The following is a 7671-nucleotide window of genomic DNA, read 5'->3' on the forward strand; positions in this document are numbered from 1 at the left end:
ACATTAGGTACAGACTACTGCCCAATGGACTTGTGGTCAAAGGTACATAAATTCGTCCATGAGGGACAGGTGGTACGGCACGGTGCAACCATCTGGGGCATTCCCTGACAACATGACCAGACCCATCCTTTACAACACCGGGGACAGGTAGAACAACTGCACGCAGTGATCATTGGTGTTTGCATACGAATGGTCTACACACAGCTTGGTGCAGCCACCACACAAAGGTGGTCATCAGAATGATGGTAATATTGGGTATGTTTTTCCCCGTTTATCTAGAGGGTTGTGCATTGTGTCCCTGTGAACATGGTGGCGCGATTCTCCCCCAAATTTTCCAAATTCATTTATGGCGGATTTTTCAGGGAGTTTCCTGCCGGCCCTGTCGGTGGGTTCCCCACCATTATTCAATGACACTTTGTAATTGTTTTGGACCCTGGGGAGTTTCTCACCGGTTTAACCCACACTTAAGGCACGGCTCTCTGGCCTCGTTGCCCTCTCGCTCAAGCGAAACGAGGCTGGTGAATAGCGGGAGAGGCCAAAAATGAGAACCGCGCCAGGTGCCAAACAGTTTGCAATGCAACTGACCCGCTCCTGTAGATGAAATCGGGATCTCACCACACCGTGGCGAGAAAACAATTATTCCCACTTAAGCCCTATTTTCATACAATTAATGGGAGTGACCCCTTATCCAATGGCCTCCTGTGATTTACTGGCCTCCCCAGCAAGCAGTCACGCTGGCGCCAATCAGTACACCTTTTTAAAAACGTGAACCTGGCGGAAGGGCTGTGGGGAGCCAAGGAGGTATGTAGCCATCTTTAATCACAGGGAAAGAGCCCGGGCGCTGGGCTTGCCACCCAAGTGCTCGACGGGGGATGGGGAACCCTCAGCTGACCCCTCGGCTGGGGGGTCGGGGACCTTCCACAGGGGTGGGCTGCCATGGGAGGATGGGGGGGAGGTGCTGGTGGGGCAAACGGTGGGGGGGGGGGGGGGAAACGCTCATGGCACCACTATACCAACCCTTCTTGTACCCTTTCCGGGGCCAGCCCTTCTCTCTGCCTGTCTGCCCTAGCGACTGCATGGTAGCACAGTGCTTAGCACTGTTGCTACACAGCGTCAGGGCCCCAGGTTGGATTCCTGCTTGGGTCACTGTTTGTGTGGAGTCTGCACGTTCTCCCTCTGTCTGCGTGGGTTTCCTCCAGGTGCTCCGGTTTCCTTCCACAAGTCCCGAAAGACGTGCTTGTTAGATGAATTGGACATTCTGAATTCTCTCTCTGAGTACCCGAACAGGCACCGGAGTGTGGCGACTAGAGTATTTTCACAGTAACTTAATTGCAGCTTTAAAGATTATTATTATTAGCCCCAACCGACTGCTGAGGCCTCTGGCCATGCGCCTGAGGCTATTGCTAATAGGGAATTGGCAATCATGGTTAAGTGAGCACTTCAGACAACACAAGTGGATTCCGTGGGTGGTCGGGCCATGTAGTATGAGTTATTGCCTCACATTCCAATCACAAGCTTGATGCAACACCACACACGCAGCAGCCAAGATCCGAACACCCAGGGGATGGGAGATAGCTCTGGGGACATATCCACGGCTGGAGGGTGGGTGAGTGCAACGGGGAGAGGACCAGCTCCCGTTCCAGGTGATGTTGTGTGCGGGTGTCTGGGGTACAGGGTTTGGGATCGGGTGAGGGGGGCCCCGCTTCTGACAGGTGTGCCTGCGTAGGGTGTTCCAGGCCTGTGGGAGGGGGGATCAATGGGGGAATGGAGGATCCCAGGCTGGGAGCCACCACTGTGTGTCAGTCTAACACCCTCTGCCATGCCTTACAGCTATTGAAGGCGGTGGCAGAGAGTTGGACCCAGAATTTGCCCAAGTGGTGCCGCTACTAGGCTGGGCAGCTCGATGCCGGAGACAGCGGCAGCAACAGCATCTGCAGTTGGTCGAGGTGGTGGGCCATGTGCCAGACCCCTCCCCACACCCACAGGATCTGGCTACCCATCAGGCCAGGGAGGGGTCCAAGACGGGTAGTCCCGCGACGTACCAGGGTGTACAAGTGTCACTGGTCGTTTGAACAGATGACGGACAGCACGTGCCGCACTAAGCTCCACCTCAACAGGAGCCAATCACCACGTGGAGGAGGAGGACACCCGAGCCCGGTGGCCGTCAAGGTCACCGCAGCTTTGATTGTTTACGCCTCAGGATCATTCCAGGCTCGAGCAGGGACATGTGTGGCATCTCGCAGGCCACAGCCTACAGGTGTATCCGACAAGTCACGGATGCGCTGCATGCCCGGGCAGAAAACTACATCGTCTTTGACATGGACCAAGCCCAGCAAGATGCCCAGGCAGCAGGTTTCTCTGCCATCACTGAAATGCCCCAGGTCCAGGGGGTAATAGATGCCACGCATATTTCCCTGCGCTCACCAGGCCATTTGGGAGTGCCCTACAATAACAGAAAGGGGTTTCATTCCCTCAACATACAGCTCATGTGCGACCCCCAGATGAAGATCATGCATGTGTGTGCACGCTTCCCGGGAATGTCCACGCCAGCTACATCCTGGGGCAGTCGGTCATACCCGGTCATCGAGGACCACCGCAGGATGGGTGGCTGGCTCTTGGGGGATAACGGATACACACTGAGGACCTGGCTAATAATGCCCGTACATGGACCCGAAGTGGACCCGGTACAACGAGTCCCATGCAGCCACCCGGGCTGTGATCGAGTGGTGCATCGGACTCCACAAGATTCGGTCCCAATGCCTTAACCACTCCGGTGGTGCCCTGCAGTATGCTGCCCGGAGGGTCGCCCATTTTGTGGTGATCTGCTGTGCCCCCCACAACCTCGCACAGCAGCGGGGCAATGCGCTGGAGGTTGGTGATGAAGAACATAGATAGAACATAGAACAGTACAGCACAGAACAGGCCCTTCGGCCCTCAATGTTGAGCCGAGCCATGATCACCCTACTCAAACCCACGTATCCACCCTATACCCGTAACCCAACAACCCCCCCCTTAACCTTACTTTTTAGGACACTACGGGCAATTTAGCATGGCCAATCCACCTAACCCGCACATCTTTGGACTGTGGGAGGAAACCGGAGCACCCGGAGGAAACCCACGCACACACGGGGAGGACGTGCAGACTCCGCACAGACAGTGACCCAGCCGGGAATCGAACCTGGGACCCTGGAGCTGTGAAGCATTTATGCTAACCATCATGCTACCGTGCTGCCCATGTGGCCACTTATGAGGAGGAGGAGAAGGACGGAGACGAGATTGATTGTGGTGATATGATTTGCATACCTGTCTGCCATTGTGGCAGAACACCGGCTTACCATTGGCCCTGGTCGGTCATGTGCCTCTCGACCGATTGGTCGAGAGGCTGAGTTAACCGCGCCTCCTTGACGAGGTATAAATAGTCAAACGTCCGGCGGTCGTCCATTTTATTGTAGACGACCGCAGGGCTAAGTTCTAGTTTATTAAAGCCTAACTTTTGTAAAGCAACTTGTCTCTTGTACAATTGATGGCACATCAATTTAATAAACTACAACTTTGAAGATGGAGTTCCGGTGTAAGCCCGAATGCCTCCGCATCAGCCCACAAACTCCGAACGCTGCAGAACTTTTTCAACTTTGGCTGACATGCCTCGAAGGATACCTGGCATCTACAACCCCCCCCCACCGTGGCACAGAAGCTGCACGTCCTCCACTCCAGCATGGGTATCGACGCCTACGCAATAATCAAAGAGGAAACGGATTATGATGCAGCAATACTAAAGCTAAATGGACAATTCATTAAACCAGTCAACAGGGTATTCGCCCGACATCTGCTGGCCACCAGACTGCAGCTCCCCGGTGAGTCACTAAACCAATTTTACCAGGCCCTCGCTATCCTGGGGAGGAATTGCTCCTGCGTTGCAGTCTCAGCTACGGAGCACATGGAACTACTGATCAGAGACGCTTATGTGGCTGGGATGCAGTCCCCCGCTATCCGCCAGCGGATGCTGGAGAGAGACGACCTCAGCTTAACTGAGGCACGGAACCTCCTCCTCCCTGGAGGTCACCGATCAAAACGCCCGCGCCTATGACCCCAGCCAGGCCTCCTGGCACGCTTCCCCACCGCCATCCGCCGCTCCCCACCTCCCTCAGACCTGTGCCGCGGGACGCCCCGACATGTCCACGGGGCCCCGCTGCTACTTTTGTGGGTTTGCGAAACACCCTCGCCCGCGCTGCCCAGCCCGCTCCACACTCTGTAAGAGCTGCGGGAAGAAGGGCCACTTCTCCACGGTCTGCCAGGCTGCGGCTCTTCTGGACGCCACGCAACACTCTCCCCCCCGCTCCCGGGCCCCTGCGCCCGACCTGCGCGCCTCTCTCTCTCCTCCGGGCCCTCCCGGTCCCCTCCCAGATGCTGCACAACTCTCTCCCCCCCCGCCCTCGGGCCCCCGCGCCTGGCCTGCTCGCCTCTCTCTCTCCTCCGGGGCCGCACCAGCTCCCCGGAGCCCTCCTAACCGCCGCCTGAATCTCTCACCCCTGCCCCCGGGCCCCGGCGCCCGACCTGCACGCCTCTCCGGACCCTCCCGGTCCCTTCCTGCCCGCCGCGCGAGTCTCCCCCCCCCCCCCCACCCCCGGGCCCCGGCGCCCGACCTACACACCTCTCCGGACCCTCCCGGTCCCTTCCTGCCCGCCGCGCGAGTCTCCCCCCCCCCGCCTGGCCTGCGTGCCTCACCGCCCCCGCTCGCAGCCGCTCCACTCGGCTCGCCGGCACTGCTAGCCCCGCCCCCAGCAACCATGAGGGCCCTACGGGTGCCGCCATCTTGGGGTGCCGACTCCACGTGCGGGTCCAGGGCGCCGCCATCTTGGGACGCCGACTCCACGTGTGGGTCCTGGGCGCCGCCATCTTGGGGCCCCGACTCCACGTGCGGGTCCTGGGTGCTGCCATCTTGGGATCCCGACTCCACGTGCGGATCCTGGCCACCGCCTTCCGGGACTGGCACGCAAGGTTCTTCCAGCATCTACTCGGACGGCGACGACAAATACGGATTTTCTCCACGGCTCGCGGCCATTCAGCTTGACCTGTCACATCCACGCACGTTCGCCAAAACGACAACGCTCATCTACCTCAACGGCCACGAGACGGGCTGCCTGCTGGACTCCGGGAGCACGGAAAGCTTCGTTCACCCTGACACGGTAAGACGCTGCGCGCTCCCTGTCCATCCTGTAAAACACACAATCGGGTTAGCCTCAGGTTCGCACTCCGTCCACATCACCGGGTGCTGCATCGCAGACCTCACAGTCCAGGGGTAGGTTTTTAAAAATTATAAATTCCTTGTCCTCCCTGACCTTTGCGCACCGGCACTTCTAAGACTGGACTTCCAATGCAACCTGCAGAGCTTGACCTTCCAATTCGGCGGCCCTATACCCCCCCTCACTGTCTGCAGCCTCGCATCCCTCAAAGTGGACAACCCTCCTTGTTTGCTAATCTCACCCCCGATTGCAAACCCGTCTAGACACGGAGCAGACGGTACAGCGTCCAGGACCGGTCCTTCATCAGGTCCGAGGTCCAGAGGCTGCTGACGGAAGGGGTCATCGAGGCCAGCAACAGTCCCTGGCGAGCCCAAGTGCTGGTGGTCCGGACTGGGGAGAAAAACCGGATGGTCATCGACTATAGCCAGACCATTCACCGGTTTACGCAACTGGACACATATCCTCTCCCCCATATGTCCACCATGGTAAACGATATCGCTAAATACAAGGTCTTCTCCACTGTGGACCTTAAGTCCGCTTATCACCAGCTCCCAATCCGCGCGAGTGACCGCAAATACACCGCGTTTGAGGCAGATGGGCACCTCTACCACTTCCTTCGGGTTCCATTTGGTGTCACAAATGGGGTCTCGGTCTTCCAACGGGAGATGGACCGAATGGTCGACAAGTACGGATTACAGGCTACCTTCCCGTATCTTGATAATGTCACCATCTGCGGCCACGATCAGCAGGACCATGACGCCAACCTCCAGCAATTCCTCCAAACCGCAAAACTCCTTAACCTCACATACAATAAGGATAAGTGCGTGTTTAGCACCGACCGTCTAGCCATCCTCGGCTACGTGGTGCGTAAAGGAGTGATAGGCCCCAACCCCGAATGCATGCGCCCCCTGATGGAACTCCCTCTCCCCAGTACCCCCAAATCCCTCAAACGCTGCCTGGGTTTCTTCGCATACTACGCCCAATGGGTTCCCAACTACGCTGACAAGGCCCGTCCCCTCATTCAAACCACAACCTTCCCGGCGTCGACAGAGGCCTGCCAGGCCTTTAGCCGCATCAAAGCGGACATCGCAAAGGCCACAATGCTCGCCATCAATGAGTCCCTCCCCTTCCAGGTCGAGAGCGACGCATCAGAAGTTGCTCTGGCAGCCACCCTGAACCAAGTGGGCAGACCCGTGGCCTTCTTTTCCAGAACTCTCCAGGCTTCCGAACTCCGCCACCCCTCTGTGGAAAAGGAAGCCCAGGCCATAGTAGAAGCGGTGTGACATTGGAGGCACTATTTGGCCGGGAGGAAGTTTACCCTCCTCACAGACCAACGGTCAGTAGCCTTCATGTTTGATAATGCACAAAGGGGCAAGATCAAGAATGACAAGATCTTACGGTGGCGGATCGAGTTGTCCACGTACAACTATGAGATCTTGTATCGTCCTGGGAAGCTCAATGAACCTCCTGATGCCCTGTCCCGCGGTACCTGCGCCAGCGTGCAGATAGACCACCTCCGCTCCCTCCACGCGGACCTCTGCCATCCAGGGGTGACCCGCCTCTACCATTTCATTAAGGCCCGCAACCTGCCTTTCTCCATCGCGGAAGTCAGGTCAGTAACCCGTGACTGCCACATCTGCGCAGAGTACAAACCGCACTTCTACCGCCCCGGGCGCGCACACCTGATCAAAGCATCCCGCCCCTTCGAACGTCTCAGCATTGACTTCAAGGGGCCCCTTCCCTCTAACAACCACAACATTTATTTCTTGGCGGTAATTGACGAATTCTTTGCTTCCCCTTCGCCATTCCCTGCCTCGACATGACCACATCGACCGTCATTAAGGCACTCCTCTCCGTCTTCTCCCTGTTCGGCTACCCCATGTACATACACAGCGATCGGGGGTTCTCATTTATGAGCGACGAGCTGCGTCAATTCCTGCTCAACAGGGGCATTGCCTCTAGCAGGACGACCAGCTATAACCCCCGGGGTAACGGACAGGTCGAGCGGGAGAATGGTACCATCTGGAAGACCATACTACTGACCCTCCGGTCCAGATATCTCCCTATTTCCCGATGGCAAGAGGTGATCCCCGATGCCCTACATTCAATCCGCTCACTCCTCCGTACCGCAACTCATGAACGTCTTCTTGTTTTCCCCAGGAAGTCATCCTCCGGATCCCCTCTTCCGACGTGGCTGGTCACCCCCGGACCCATCTTGCTCCGGAAGCATGTGCGGGTGCACAAGTCCGACCCGTTGGTGGAACAAGTCCAGTTACTCCACGCTAACCCGCAGTATGCGTATGTGGAGTACCCCGACAGTCGGCAGGACACGGTCTCCCTCAGGGACCTGGCACCCGCTGGCGTGCGGCCTTCTCCCCCTCCACCACAGACCCCCCCTTTTTTTTCCCCCAGCGCCCCCCTCAGGTTC

Source organism: Scyliorhinus canicula, chromosome 11, assembly GCF_902713615.1.
Source record: "Scyliorhinus canicula chromosome 11, sScyCan1.1, whole genome shotgun sequence".
In the NCBI taxonomy this organism is placed as follows: domain Eukaryota; kingdom Metazoa; phylum Chordata; class Chondrichthyes; order Carcharhiniformes; family Scyliorhinidae; genus Scyliorhinus; species Scyliorhinus canicula.